We start from the raw sequence: 17,396 nt of genomic DNA, 5'->3' as shown, positions 1-17,396 counted from the left end.
TATGAACATTGTTGCCTAAAAGAATATCTCCTTGGTGTTGAAGGTGTGTATCCTTGTTTCTAGCTTCCTTAAGACATCAACATGGGATTATGTTGTCATCTTAGGGGGGGCATTGCATATCACCCTCTTTGTACTATATTTTACATGGCTTATATGAGGTGTTCAGACTCAAAACAAGACAAAACAAAGTCTTATACAAGATACTTCATACCCAAAACCAAACACAACATTTTTTATGTCTTATATGGTGTACACATTCTCAAAACCAGACAAAAAAAAAAAAATTATTCGAGATATTCCTAAAACCAAGCATATATTTGTCTTCTACGAGGTACATATCCTCAAAACTAGTCAAAGCAAAGTTTTATATGAGATGTTCCTAGAACTAGACACATTTTTCGTTTTCATTTCATGTCATACAATTTATTTCATGCTTGAAACTAGGCAAAAAAAGGTCTTATGTGAGATGCTTGATTCCTAAAACTAGGCAATAACGCATGCAGAAGGGTGAGTGGAACTAGCAAAACACAACTAAACTATTCCAACACTCCTCCCCAACATGGATCACCTAGCATAACACAACTTGTTAGCTTATGGCATCCATGTCCTCTCTTTTTCTCTTCCCCATGAGCTCATAACTTTGCTATTGGTGGAGCATAGTTCATTAGTTGATGCATTCTCTTGCTTTTTTTATGTGATCACTTGTGTTATTATGATAGCATTCCGAGAATGATATTAGTAGTTGAGATATTTTGATTATTGAGGTCTCTTCAACTAGTTGACTTGGAGCCTTTTTGTGTTGTGTGTCTTTTGTATTTGTTTATCTTTATCGTCTTTATCTTGCTTTGTTTCTCCTTGCATGTGATTGTATGAGTTAATATCCTAAGATTGGGGGCTTGGTTCCTCAAAATTAGTGATGTCTCATCTCCTTGTGATCTTGCTCCTAATTTGTCCTCTCTCTCTCATCTTTCTACTTTACTGTGAGTATTTGCATAGGCTCTTACTCTTGTTAAAGTTGGGACTAACTATAGCATTGTAAATTATAACATGTCTAATTTACACCTTGTATTTGTGCTCCTACTTTAGCGTGTCATATCTCCATCCCCTCTCTAGGTTTGGTTTGACCTTATTCTCCAACTTTGATGTCATGAACAACATTTGGTGGGCTCCATATTGGAGGTCCTTCCCCCATTTATCTTTGTAGGAGTCCTTTTTGTTAGAGGACCAGGGCATAGAGGGCCCTAGTCTTTATCAGGGCACCCCAAATTGCCTTGGTCCCCCTCAAACAAGCCCCAATTTGAAATGGGGTCAGTCCTTTACCTCTTTGATGGTTTCCAGTCCCTAGGGCTACATATGACTATTCGAGGTTGACCTAATCAGTAATTTACCTAGGGAACCCTATATAGAGACATCATATCGATTCATTTTAGATATAATTGGCAATCTATAATATTCATGCATCTATGAAGAATTCATCACCAAGCATTTTTCATATATTCAAGGTTGCATATTCACCATTCAAGCATTGTGGAGAAAAGTTACATCAATCTTCATCCAAGCATATGTGTTGTTGTCTTCAAAATCTGATTCTCTTTAACATCCTTAATATAATATGATTGAACTCTATGCAGAAGAGATATCGAAGGTAAGGAAATTCTCAGGACAACATATGACAAGGTTTGATTAAACCTTCTACACTTCGGACTTGTTCGGAGTCAAGGCGGGTATACCTTTGTGAACTGGATTCACAATTTCAAAAGATAAATCCATAGCAAACTAGTCCAGAAAACCAGTGGATCTATTCACCTTGAAACTAACTGAAACAAAGGAATGAAAATTATACTCATATTCAGTATTTTGATCAACAAAACATGCAATAGACAACCTTGATTGATACCAGTGCCTTATCCAAGGTCACAGAGTCACCAAAATTCAAACAATACTCCCCAAACAGAATATCTCCACACATCCCATTGGCTCGGCCCCTTTTAATCCCTATATATGTGCCTAACATACATGAGAATTTGTACATATCAAATCAAACTATGCTCATCAAGATTCAAGATGTCTCACAGGTAATTTACTGGTAGAAGTGATCCCTACATATTTACTTTCCCTCGTAAAGAGAAAAGCTAGCAAACACATCTACTAAAAGTTGCCTTGCAACCCCTATTCAAACAAAATAACCCTGGATTATTCAATATGAAATAGTAAATAAATGCAAACACATTCGAAGATGACACAAAGCTTTACTCAAAACCGATGGTCTTTATATTGATATTATCTTTAGAAAATTATTACAAGAAGCTTTTGAATATTCCCCATTAAACTCAGAAAAGCTAAGATAAATTTCTGCAATGTTTTCTTACAATTCTTTGCGATCCCCCTCTCTCTAGTCCTGGTATCCATTTATAACAATATGGATGCACAAAGATTTGGACTTTTCGAGGAGAGTTTGTTACAATCATTTGTTTCCAAAAAAGAAGTTACAAAGCCTTTTACAAAAACAGTTACAAGTTCTTTTCGGCCTCTGCAGCTTCTTCAACAGGTTGTTCGGTTGCAACCTCTTATACCTTTTCAGGGGCGCTCTCTAACTATTCGAGATCATGGGTGGCATATTTTGTTGTCCACTCATCATACACATCATTGGTTGGCCACGAGAAATTAATCACTTTAGCCTTGGCATTGGTCAACCTTTTCCAGGAGTTTCTCATCTTGAATTGAGAAAACCATAATGTGACTTAATTTTCTCTATCTCCTGTATTGTTACAACAAAGAAGGAAGCATCATCTAGATCAATAATTCCTTTAATTCTTGCTGATAGTTTGGCTTCTACCTCCTTAAGCCACACTTGTTTGTCCTTCAGTTGATCTAGGCTAACAAAAACTCCTGGGAGCAACTCAAAAACGTGATCAGCATATTCCTTTTTGCACAAGTTAACTTTCCTATCAACATTATCCACCCCTTCTGCTAATTTTACTAAATCTTTAGTGATGTCACAAGTGGATTTAATGATAGGATTGTCCCCTGCTTCATCATAAGATGCACACATAAACTCTAAATCTTGCTCTCTAGGCCTCCACTTGTCAAAAATAGGTGTCAAAATGGCCTTATCTCCCCTGAGCTCATTCCATATATCCAAAATTTTACCTACATTATTGTATAGCAATGAGGCATTCACGGTACCTACAAAACTAGTGACAGTGGCCTTTACTCTATCCTCATACTTCTTTGCATACAGGGCTTGAGCCTATTTTAAATTCTCTAACTCTTGAGGAGTAATCTCAATCATTTGGGAGCTAGAAGGTGCTGGAGATGGTGGGAACTCAATGATAGGGCTGGTAGGTGGAGGTCTGGCAAGAGAAGAGGAGATCATCAGTGTTGAGGATTCACCTTGATGATACTGTCCTGCTAGCTGCTTTTGCAATTTAGCAATGATGCTATCTATGTTTCTTACCTCTTCTTGGGCATTAGTGTAGGCTTTTAAAACTGTCTCCAGTTTAACCTGGAGATCTGCCTTTTCCTTAGCCTCCCTTTCTGCTACTGCAACACTAAATTTTGCAGTTTCTAGTACAATACCAGTGGCTTCCACTACCCCAGTAGTTTGCACTCTCTTCACCATCATTCCTCCAAGATAACCTGACCTTGAGGTGTCCTTCTTCTTATTATTTTCATCTCTTTTTAGAGACCACATGACTAATGCAGCATTGTCTTTACTGAAAGTAACTCCCTCCATAGGATTTGTCTCCTTTCTTACTGCTTCCAGGACTAAAGCATCTTCTATTTCCCATTTAGGGAGAATGAGTACCCCAGCCTGAGCCACCATATCTCTTCCTTGTTGAGGAGTGATGGTCTTAAATTCTTCAACCATTTCTTGCTTTATTTCTTCCTTAACTGTAGCTGGGTCTTTATGAGGCTGCTCACCCTTCCTTTTCTCGCACCTTGCATTGTATTTGTCAATGCTCTGCTTCCACACAAATTGCATGAATGTTTCTGATGTGATGAACTTGTCATCAGCCAAGAAATCTTCACTGGCTTGTTTGATCTTAGGATCCCATTCTTGGCCTTTGAATTCATTGATGGTGATATTCATTTCAGCAGCTAAGGGCTCTTCTAGCATTCCTTCCTCTACTTCATCATAAGTGTAGGCAATTTCTCCTAAACTGCCTAACTACAATAGTTGCTCAGTTGCTTCTTGTTCATCTCCTATATGGATAGGTGATTGAGATGGAGAGTACAAAGGTTCTTCAGGTTGTACCTCTTTTCCCACTCTTTGTTTCTTTGGGCTATTAGGGATGTTGATGACATCATGTATCTTCCTCTTTCCTTTAGGGGTAGAGGGCTCCCCTGAAGTGGGCATAAGCACACTATAATTAGATTTCTTGTGCAACATATAATCACTGGGAGGGATTGTTCTAGCAGATGCAGACCTACTCAAAATCAGTCTTGCTTTCTCAGGGTTGTTCTTGATTACAACCTCCCTCTTTTCTTTTAGTGTTTCCATCACCTCCTCAAAACTAAGAGTCAAAAACTTTATCTTCTCTGCAAAGGGGTGAAAGCTAGACAAAGGGTCATAGCTTATGTCAAAATGGTGCACAAAGTCAAAGGCCTTTTTATAAGCCACCCACTTTTCCTTTCTCAACTCTTGTTCATTTGAATCAAACTCATTTCTAATGAGGTCTTCAGGAAATTGAAATTGGTGGGGTTTAGCCTTGCATATTGCCCTCTTCCTAAACATTCCATTGAAGAAGTCTTTAGGGTCAGCACACCGGGAGACTGCAGTTGACAAATGATATGGCTGAAGGAAATCTTCAAAACATTTCCAACCTCCTTTGGTTATCACAAAATGGTGTGCCACGGTAATTGTAGGGAAAATGGTCCCCTTACCTCTGCCTGTCAATTATGCCTCCTGCACAGCACCAATCTGCCTAAGAATCTCTGCAATTCCCACTTTAAGGGGGACCTAATAAGGTAACAAAAATGGGGTACCTGTGAAACCATATATTCTGAAAACTGTGGAAATAGGGTATAAGTAGATATCACCCCAATTGTGGACAATTTTTATGTCCTCTACAAATTCTTGTGGCCTAATGAATTCCAAAAGCACCTTAGGAATTCTTGGATTCTCCAAACAGATAAGGGTCCTAATTTTTGATGCAAAACAGTTGTCAAACCTTAGAAAACTTGCATCTTCTCTGTCCCATGACAGCACTGTGCTCCATAATTGCACTGGCATCTTTTCTCCATCCTTCTCTTTCACAAGATCCATCCCACTTGCAAAATAATCACCACCCTTGAACAAAAACAAATGCATAAGAAGGGAATACCACCCAAAAGACCTATCTACTTTCCCATTCTTGATCCCTATCAATCCATTATGGATAGCATCAGTTATAAAAGAAGCATAATCAAAAGTTATTGCCACAGAAGGATTCAAAATCTGAGTAACCATCAGCATGTAGTGAGTAGGCATACTTGCCTCAGCATCCTCCCTTAGGATTTGGCAGAGTGACCAGTATAATCCTTTAGCCCTAAGGGTAAATAAATTTAGAGAAAAAGGCTCTTCAGTGTTAGGTCCCACAACTGTCAACCCGCCTATCTTCACAAAGAATTCTTTGAGAGGCCCATTCTTAAGGTGGTTCCTTTGCACACTATACACCTGAGCTAATGATTTAAAATCAATAGGATCCAGAAAATTAGTGTATTCACTTAACCCAAAGGCATTCCTGAATTCCTCATCATTAATCTCAATGAGGGTCTTCCCGCTAATATCCTTAACACTTCTTGAAATTGGGTCATAATTATGTGCAATTTGGGTCAAAAGATCTACATCAAAGAAAACCCTAGGGACCACCAACTTTCCAACATCCAACTCCCATATACTATTCTGAGGGGCTAGAGAATTTCTCATGCTGAATCCAACCTTGAATAATCCCAACCCAGACATCCCTATTTGAGGGTCTCTTAACCAATTGCCCTTATCATATAAACCTTCTCCTATTTTCAGGCGAGGAGCTCTCAGCACCAATTCTTTCATTTTGGAAGCCACATTAGTTGACAACGTCAACTGTTCAAGGAAATCATCACAAATGGCCCTCTCTTGGTAATTGACCTTCCTTGCGAATTCCCTTTTAGGTGCCATCTCTTAAAACTAAGCAAGCAATCTAACAATCACCCTCAATTGTTCTACGACAAATCAAAACCTCAATTTAAAGCACACACAATTAAAAATGATGGTTGAACAAGAGTATAGAAAAACTTGCTTTTACTCGAAGGAATTAGCTCTGCAACTAAAGAAATCCGCTCTGCAACTGAAGAAAAGCCGCTCTGCAACTGCTTCTTTGCAAATACTCTTTAGAATGATACCTCGGTTTAATTGATATGAGATCATATATGGCAGTTGGGCTCTTAACTACGACATTGACTCCACATGCTTTGGCCGTCCCTTCAAAATTGAATTCATGAAAGAATTCAAAAATTTCACTCCAACGGGTCACAATGCCTGTGTATTTTCTCTTTTCGCTATTTCGCAAGGCATAACTTCTTGGCAATTTTGCTTCACGAAATAACGCCAACCATTAGATCAAGATGAAGTTGATCTTCCTTTAACTTCCTATTTTATTTGCCTTTGGGAATGCAAAACCTTTTCGCCATTTCGCAGGGCCTAAAGCGTGAGCATTTTACCTTTGCGAAACAGCAAGGGCCATTTGATCAAATGAGACTTGATCAATCTTTACATTCTAAACTTTTACCTTTCCATCTGGCCTTATTTCATTTTGCCATTTCACGGGGTTTATCCCACGAGCATCTTTCCTTTGCGAAACTATGCCAGGCATTAGATGGGACTCAAACTGCTTGGCCTTTAACTCTCACCTAGACAGTCAGCCTTTTCACTAACCACACTTCTACCCAACAGCTAACGGTTCTTCGCTATTTCATAGAGCTTAATCTGCATTCGAATTTAGGCTGCGAAACAGCGCGAACCATCAGATCAAATCAAAGATGATCATCCTTTAAGTGAGACCTTTCTCTTGGCTTGCTTACCCTGCTCTTCCTCTGGTTATCGGATACCATGTGGCACTCAACCATTCGCCCTGGGAGACTCTTTAAGTTTAATTCTGAGTCAACCGCATGTTATAACCGCCAGTTACACCTTGGTGCCTTTAATCTCTTTGGAAACCATGTGTTCAGATACATGTCACCGTCTAGCCTGACACCAGGATGAATGCCCTTTACTTTCGCCATTTCGCGAAGCATATCCTTCAAACATCTTACAAGAGCGAAATAACGCCAGCCGTTAGATCAAGACGAAGATCTTCCTTTAACTTCATGTTTTGTTTTCCCTTGGGAATGCAAAACCTTTTCGCCATTTCGCAGGGCATAAAGCTCGAGCACTTTACCTTTGCGAAATAACGCGGGTCGTCCGATCAAATGAGAATTGATCAATCTTTACACTCTGAACTGACTCCAGCAAATGTGGGCCCTCTGACTCAACTCCAAACAACTGGCATCTAGTCGTTTTCCAAGCTGACATGTCAGTCTTTCATTTGCTGAGAGAAAAACATTAGGTTCCTTTGCATTTTTGCCACTTGTATCTGTCAGAACACCTTTTATCCCACGGCATGACTCACTTCTGGGACCCGCCTTCTTTTAAACTCTTCGACCTACCTCACTGACTGTTGCATTTTCTACCACGTGCCATCATCTTACTCGCCTTCTAGACCAGCCGGACTGTCTGCTTGGAATGCCACATCATTTCGCCATTTCGCAGAGTTTAACTGTCAAGCCTTTTTATCTTGCAAAATAGCGCGAACCGTCAGATCAAATTGAAGATGACCATCTTTTAAATGAAACCCTTTAGACAATTCCTCACATTCTGGGCCCCACCACCTTTTCGCCATTTCACGGGTTTTAAACCATGCGCAACTTTGCCTTGCAAAATAGCGAAAGCCATAGATTTTCCTGAAAGATGCGCACAACTTAATGGGCCCAACAACACTAGGAGGAAAATAAGTAAAAATCGTAAAATTTTATGAACTAATTCACAAGAACGCCTAGGCAAATGACAAGGGGGGACACTTCTTACGAACCTGAGACCCATTACTTAAGTGGATAAAGTAACGAGGAATTAGAAACCAGGGGCTTTCAATATTTTACCAAAATATTGGAGAATTTGAAATTAAAACCCTAAAAGCCCTAAGACCTAACACAGAGTTGAACCAACTGACAACAGGTCTAATTCAAAATTTCAAAAATAATAGCCAACTTATGGGAAAGGAAAACCCATTTTTTAAACAGTAATAACATGTGTGATTAGGGAGTTTTGTGCTCGAGTGTTTGTCATGACATTACATTCAACATTTGTGATTACATTAGGAGAGTATTATATCATCATCAATAATTACAGATCTAAGGTATATCTCTTTAACATTTATGTTAATATTTGCATTATTTCATTCAAGGTTAATTCCTAAACCAGGGTTTGACTTAGGCTAACCCCAATCCACAACATATTTCCCTCTCTTTTTGTGTGAAAGAAATAGGTGTAGGAGCTATCCTTGGTAATTTTAGCAATGTCGATAGTGATGAACAGGTTTAGCTTTTGAAAGCGAAAAAAAGTGGAGGACTGGGGTGGATCTATACTACCCAGTCCCAACAAATTAGGCCAAACTCCTAGGAATAGGTTTTGAATCTATTATTTTGCCTAGATCTCGATTGGTGGCTTCATTGCGCATCTATAGCAAAAAAAATTTGACGATAGACTTCAATTATTCAATCCTTTTCCCTAATTTCAAATTACAACTCCAATTTTAATTTAGAAAGGAGACAAATAAGTCAATGAATCTAATAAGATTTTTATCCCTTTCCTTATTTAAATTGTGGCTAGATCTATTCGATTCACCCTTCTTTTAATGTAGGATTAATTTGGTCAGTTACCTTGATTCCAAATTACAACATTACAATATTTTAGATTCTCCATCTCCACTTGCATGATCATATGATCTCCTTCATAAATGTTTCTCAACTTGTCCCAAATTTCCTTTGTAGATTTGCAACCCATGACCTATAAAAACTTTGAGTCACCTAAACTATAGACAATTACATTGCTTTCCTTAGAAATATTCTCATGATCCTTGATCTCATCCTAAGTAGAAGAATCACAAGTCAGAGCATTATAACCAATTTTGAATAATATCCCATATTCCAAGTGGAAAAGAATTCAAATAATATTTCATATGTGCCTTCCAAAAGGAATAATTTGTGCCATCAAACTTTGGTACTTTGTTACTATTCTCCTATGACATCCTAGACCTTTCTCGAGCATGTTGGTATTTTGGATATGTTGATATGGTTTTGTCATTGATGTCAACACTTGTTAACACTTGTCAACACTTATCAACACTTGGAGATCTTTGGTTTTGTCCACCGGCATGTCAGTGACTTATGCACAGTCACCGGTATTTGGTTTACCAACATTAAGCATTAAGTTTTGGATAAGTTAATTTTGGTTTGAATTTATTGGACAACTGATTCACCCCCCCCCCCCCCCTCTCAGTTGTCTCCGGGACCTAACAAAGCAGTTAAGCTTATCTTAGAGGAACCTTGCTCTAATGCCAATTGTTAAACACACCACAAGATAGAGAGATGGAGTGAATCAGTCTTGTCCAAGTCCTTAAACATCTTCAATTAAAAATACTTATCATTAACCAACTAAAAACCAATTAAATATTAAAACAAAAAACACCAAACATATGAACACCAAAATTTTACATGGTAAACCCAACGAGGGCAAAACCACGGTGAGAACTATCTCACTATATGAAAACAAATTACAAAGTTTCATGCTCTAGGGAAAGGAATATCACTAGACCTAACATGGACTTGCAAGATAAGGCACACAAACTTATAGAAATATATAATAGAGTTGCATTACTGAGACACACGATCCCATAATAAGATATAGATTTACACAAGCTACCAAAAGGACTCGTTGTATTCCGGCAGACATGGAGAAAAGATGAATTAATATCTGCACTTATACTTCAATACACATATTTATACATCTTCAATCAATACATACCATAATTCACACATTCACAATTCCATTTATATCAACTTGTTCATTGAAACACACAACTAGGTCGGCCACAAACAATGTAAACCTATATTACACAAAGTTGGACAACATGAGCAATCGCACTAAATGTAGTCCACTCCAGAGATAAAGGGGACCCAAATACATCCCAACATGTCTTCTTAAGTTTATTCCAATGAATCTCACAAACCAACACATCCTCCAGGGTCTATATCAAACATAACATGTAGATAAACAACAAGGCACATTAACCAATCAGCCCAAAAATATTATCTAATACAAATAAATCAATGTAACATGGTAAGACCCATAAAAACACTTAACTCAACCTTCGGTGTATATTCAGACCAAAATAATATGATCCTAATAAGATAAACAAATCATGTCAACTAGAAACCAACAAAACATATACCACCAAACAACAGATCAACAAAAATTCACTTGCAAAGAGAACCAACACTTGAGCTCTAAACCAGAGCACTGCACAAGCAATATGAACACATTGTCCAAGCCACAAAACTTGAGCCAACACTACAAAGCAATGTGTATCATTCTCTGGACTAACCCTCATAGACAAATTCATTGTTAGTAAACTATAACAATTAATTTCAACACTTGAAAAACTGAGGACCTGAAAACGTAACATGAAACATCAAAATACATAGACATTAAATTCACAACCACAATCCGTCAATTGCAAAAGTGGAGGAATGCAGAGCATTCTCCCACAAAGACTTTAAATGCTCTTTCCTGCACATTTCAACTTCCACTACTGTCACCTTTCAGAAACACCACATGCTCACTCAATATCACCCCATACAATATAACAACATTTGAACACTCGTTTCTAGATCATACATACCAAGAAATAATCATATTGACAAGAACAACCACAACTATAATGAAAACATGACTGAACATCTACAACTTCCTCTTCACCTTTTTCGTCAATACACGCAAGTATGACATTAATGACAACATCATGCAAACTACAAACAATCTCCCATGATAACAAGTTTGACATCAATGACAACACAAACTCATACTTGCAACAATGCTTATACATTCTTTAATTATGGACAATATTTTTTTCTCTGTTCTGGAATGACATTTTAATTTTTGAATTGTAGATTGTCATTAAATATGCACTCCATATCTAAAGATTGATTTCTACCAATATTTCATCCATCTTCCTTCTTGTTGTTCATGTCCTTGTCACAATAATATTCCCACTATGTTTTCTCTCAAGGAATTTGATCATCTTAGCATTTGAAGCAATACACTAATATTGTTGATACAAGATTTTTTCACAACATGGGTAACAAAATAAGAAATATGAAAGGATATTGCAAGAAATGATGAACTATGAAGGGTGAAACATTTCCATGTCTAAAGAAAAGGTTCAAGACTATTAAAATAATAGAAGAACCATTTGAATGATTATAAAATTAGACTTTATTAGACAATAAGTATTGGCAAATAAATAAATAAAAAATTACAAGCTTGAGAGACTCATGAATTTTGATTGCCCCCAACCTTGTGTTAGACAGTTCAAATAACTAGAGGACAACTGAGAGGGGGGGTGAATCAGTTGTCACCAGATTACTAGAACACATAAGATCAATACTAGAATACATAAACCAATTACCGAAATAACAGATATACCAATTAAGCACAACCAACAATTAGAGAAGTTACTATCCACACGACACCAAGATTTGTACGTGGAAAACCAAGTAAAGGGAAAAGCTATGGTGGGAAGCCTACCCACAATCAAATAATACTTCTGCAATAAGTATGTGATTATAAATTGAGGGGCCTACACTTGCAGGAAGGCCAATATCCTAGAGTACACTGCTCATTACAATGACTACATAAGAAATCAAGACTACAATCTGAAAGGAAAAATGAACTGCAATAATAGCATCTCCTATGCCAAAGTATAGTTCCGGTTAAGCTCAATACCGTAGGTCTTAAACCTCTTGCATAAACCCAACTTGATCACCTATGATTGAGAAAATCCTCTACATGAATTATTATTACATTATTCACTTGCATACCATGATCTACAATGAGATCACACACATATATATACAAACCCTAGACCTTAACCAATTAGGTCGACCACCAGACAATAAAACCTATTACATAATTATAAAACATGTCGGCCTAAGGTCAAAAAAATATCATCCAGCCCATAAGTCATCCCGAAAACACACCGAGAAGCCCCAACAACACGTTACATTAAGTCAGTCCATAACCTAGATAGCACCAGACCTAATTTAGGTCCACACATGCTAAAGAAATGATTCCAATCTATCAAGGCTCAAACACGATCACCATCAGTATCCGGAATCCCTACTAGAGGTCGCACCAACACCACTTATGCATAATATCAAAAGATCTTCAACAGAGCTCTATCGGTGATACCCTCACCAGATCAATAAACTAGGCTTACCAGCATATAAGATATCATCCAATCACCAAATCAATACCAATTGACTGAACATACATCTGAGTAGCATGAATATTGTATCTAAGTCAATTCCATAAGCTAAAACATACTAGAGAACCGGATCAACATGAACTTACCAACCAAAAACCAATCATCCTACCGGGACCAACTGAATACCGATAAACAACCAAAGTAGCTAGTGTTGACATCATAGACAAAACATCAATGCAACACATAATCAATCCCTTCAATTTGTCAACAATCTCCCCCTTTGGAATTGATCACAACACTACATGAGAAAAACATCCAAGTGCCAATAAATGCCAAACAAATCTCCCACACAAGAATATAGCAATGAAGTTTTGATTCATACTCTCCCTGTAGATGATATCACAGGTAAGTTCTGAAAATTTCTCCCCCTAATGTATATAAATCCTTAATTTTTTCACATGAATATCTCTCCCCCTTTGACATCAATGTCAAAGATCTGACATAAATATCAAAGCAAAATCATAAACCATTGAATCACAAGACTAACTACTCCCCCTGAGTAGTAGCATCACCACATCAATCCGGAATGAATAATAGCTCTGATAATGCATACCGAATTGATGCCAAATAGCATCAATCAGTTTTCTATCGGAGGGGCAGAAACCCCTAATATGTCTCTGAGGTACTCAAATGATTCTTTAGGCAAAGGTTTAGTGAAGATGTATGCAATCTTCTCTTTAGTGTTCACATAAACCAATCTAACTTCATCTTCTTCCACCTTTTCCTTCAAAAATTTATACTTGATAGATATGTGCTTTGTCTTATAGTGGATTACCGGATTCTTTGATATGTCAATAACAGTAGAGTTATCACATTCAATAACTACCAGTTCATTGCAATGCACTTTTATGTCCTTAAACATTTCCTTCATCCATAGAACTTGTGTATAGTTAGTAGTAGCAACAACATACTCAGCTTCAGCAGTAGATAAGGAAGTACATGATTGTTTCTTGTTGATCCATGAAATAAGTTTCCTTCCAAGAAAGAAAGCTCCACCAGAAGTACTCTTCCAGTCATCAACATCACCTTCCCAATCTGCATCTATATATGCACATAAAGTAAAGTCATCATCTTTAGGATACCACAAACCATATTCAGATGTTCCTTGTAAGTATCTAAAAATCCTTTTCACTGCACTCTCATGATTTTCTCTAGGATCACTTTGATATCTTGATACAATGCAAACTACATTCATTATGTAATAGGGAATTTGAGCATAAGATTCATAAACTATATTAGCTAACCACAAAAACTAACAGGCTATGAAAGAAATCCCAATACATGCAATAGAAGAAGGAAAAGCAAGATTTCAACATAAACATGCAAACCATATGAAGAAAACTCCTTCCTTGACCTCCATTAATCTCCTTTCTCCTCCAAATAGTAGATTTGTGTGGATCTCACCTATAAGTGCAAAAGCATGAAGCAAGATTGATTTTGATAGCGCGAGGATACTAGAAGCGTGGTTAAAAATGATGAAAAATGCATCCAATTTATATAGAAATTGGAGAGATTGATCAAAGATTGGAATAAAATCAATAAAATTTGCAATTTACTTCGATCAAGGGAAAAATCAAATTGAAAAAGGAAAGCTATGACACACTTTCCCATGCAAGAGGATAAGATCATGTCAAGATAAGATTTCCAAATCCTTGAATTTGAAAATTATAGAAGTAATATCTTCCAAAATATCCATAAAATAAGATAGATTTTAGGAAGGATATTAGTTGGCAAAATCAAAATGGAAAATTGAGGAACTAGTTGGATATTGATGAATTAAAAATTAGGAAAATGAGAAGAAATTAAGAATTAGAAAGATTTGAAAAAAAAAAGAAATTAGAAAGAATCAATAAATAAATATTCTTTATTCATTAATTCATAGTTAGTCAATTAAATAAAAATATTTAATTGTCACAAAAGGACCTAGGATAAAATAAATAAATTTATTTAACCTAGAAGGATAATGACAAAAGGATTAAATGATTAAATTAGAAAACCCTAGGAGATGAATTTGAAATGCAAGAACGACAATTAGGTCTTGACAAAAGATAATTGATGTAGGGTTGATATGATCATGATGAAAATTGGACAATTGATAAAGTACCGAAGTTGATTGATAAAGATCAATGATTATTTGATCAAAATTGACAAGGATGAAATTGATAGATGTCAATTGATGAGGACCAATGACTAATCGATCCAAATTGACAAGAAATGATGATTAATTGAGATCGATGACGAATCGATCGAAGATTGATAAAAGGTTGACTTAATGAAGTTCAAATGACCAAAGACCAATGACATATTGGTTGCAAATTGATAAAGGATTGATAAGGACAAAAACCCCAATTCGACATTGAGAAGGTTTGACAATGTCCAATTGACATGATAAGATCAAATATCATAATTGATGATGATGTCGACAAGACCAAATTGAGAATGTGAGAAACACAATTGAAGAGGGAAGAAATGCAGAAGAATGACTAGATGTCGACAAATGATGAAGATCAAGTGCACGACATAGAAGAAATGTTAATAGGATGTGAAAACCCTAAAATAAGGTCACACAGACATATTAAAGTATGACACCACAAGCGTTGACCATTTTTAGATGCCTACACATTATATATGGTCTAGTCTGAGTCAAATATAGCAGACCTCCAATCATAGACTTGTATCTTGTAGGACTTACCAGCATTGATTCATCTTTTCTTTGTCAATTTCTCACTTGTAACCATAGGAGTACTAACCAGTTTAGAATTTTCCATACCAAATTTCTTCAACTCTCTAGCATACTTAGTTTGACAGATGAAAATACCTTTATCAGTTTGAGTAATCTGCAAACCTAAGAAAAATTTCATTTCCCCAATCATAGACATATCAAATTCATTCTCCATATTGTTAGAAAATTCCATGCACAACTTATCTTCACCTTACAAAATTATGTCATCAACAAAGACCTCAATAATCAGTATATCATCATCAGTCTTTATAATATAGATTGTTGTCAGCTTTACCTTAAGTGAAACCAAGTTTTAAAATATATTTGTCCAACCTTGCATACCAAGCTCCAGATGCCTGTTTCAATCCATATAAGGCTTTCTTTAACCTGCAAACCATTTTTTTATCATCTGAAAGTGAAAAGCCATCAGGTTGCTTAATATTAAATTCCTCATCAAGATCCCCATTCAGAAAAGCACACTTAACATCCATCTGATAAACCTTGTAGTTTTTATGTGCAACATAGGCAAGAAATAATCTTACAACTTCAATCCTAGCTACTGGTGCAAAGGTTTCACCATAATCAATTCCTTCTTTCTGAGAATATCCTTTACAAACCAATCTATCTTTATTCCTCACAACTTGTCCAACTTCATTTAATTTATTCCTAAAAAACCCATTTAGTTCCAATAACATTCTTATTTTTAGGTCAAGGAACTAAAATCCATGTGTTATTATTTTCTATTTGATCTAATTCTTCTTCCATAGCTTTCATCCAACATTCATAAGTACATGCTTTAGTTATTGATACCAGTTCAACTTGAGAAATTAAACATACCTCATTAGCTGCCAATCTTCTTCTTGTCATCACTCTTTTGTCCGTATCCCCAATGATTTTATCTTCTAAATGATTCAACCTTACATACCTAGGAGTCTTTTGATTCTCTGTTCCACTTCCCTGATCTTCAGTTACTATAGAATTTTTTGATACTGTTGGAGTAACTAGGTAAGCATTTTGTTCTGGTAAAGGTGTTACTAGTTCAGTTATGATCATTTCCACTACCGGTTCTTACTCATAAATTCTGATTTGACTTCTATTCTACTCATCCACCTTGACATTAGTGCTCTCCGCAATTCTCTGCAATCTTTTGTTGTAGCATCTATATGCTTTGCTTTCATTATAATAAACAAGAAATATTCCTTCATCGCATCTAGGATCAAACTTGCCAATGAAATAATCTCTCTTGATATAACATTTACTACCAAAGATTCTCAAGTACTTAACTGTAGGTGTATTGCCAAACCATAACTCATAAGGTGTCTTACCGGTTTCTCCTTTGATATGAACTCTGTTGAATGTATAAACTGTTGTGCTCATTGCTTCTCTCTAGTAGATATGAGGTAGATTAGCTTCCATCATCATGGTTCTAGCTGCATCCTAGATAGTTTTGTTCTTTCTCTCCACAACTCCATTATGTTGAGGTGTCCAAGGAGCAAAAATTTGTTTACTTATGCCATGCTTCTCACAAAATTTATTAAACTCACCGGATGTGAATTCTCCACCATGATTTGACCTTAAGCACTTAATCTTCAATCTTTTCTCAGTTTCAACCTTAGCTTTAAAGATTTTAAACTTTTCAAGAGCCTCATATTTCTCCCTTAGAAAAGTAACCCACATCATTCTAGAATAGTCATCAGTGATTAGCATAAAATATATATCACCTTGAAAACTTTTGATTCTAGAAGGACCACATAAATCAGTATGATAAAGATCAAGAATATCATTAGATTTGTCTTGGATACTCTTAAAAGAGGTTGTGACCTATTTTCCCATTTGACATTCTTTACATACCAGATTATAGAGCTTCACAATCTTAGGTATATCTCTAACTGCCTTAGTTGAACTGATATTTACCATTCAATCAAATTTCATATGGCATAGCCTTTTATGCTAAAGCCAACTCTGTGCAATCAAACATGTCTTCTCACTTGAATTCAAATGAAATATATTACCTTTTGTCTGAGTACATGTAGCAATCTCCAATCCAGATCTATTAATGATCTTGCATTTTC

Source organism: Cryptomeria japonica, chromosome 2 (genome assembly GCF_030272615.1).
Source record: "Cryptomeria japonica chromosome 2, Sugi_1.0, whole genome shotgun sequence".
NCBI lineage: Eukaryota > Viridiplantae > Streptophyta > Pinopsida > Cupressales > Cupressaceae > Cryptomeria > Cryptomeria japonica.
The sequence above is the reverse complement of the archived record's forward strand: the minus strand, read 5'-3'. Positions refer to the sequence as shown.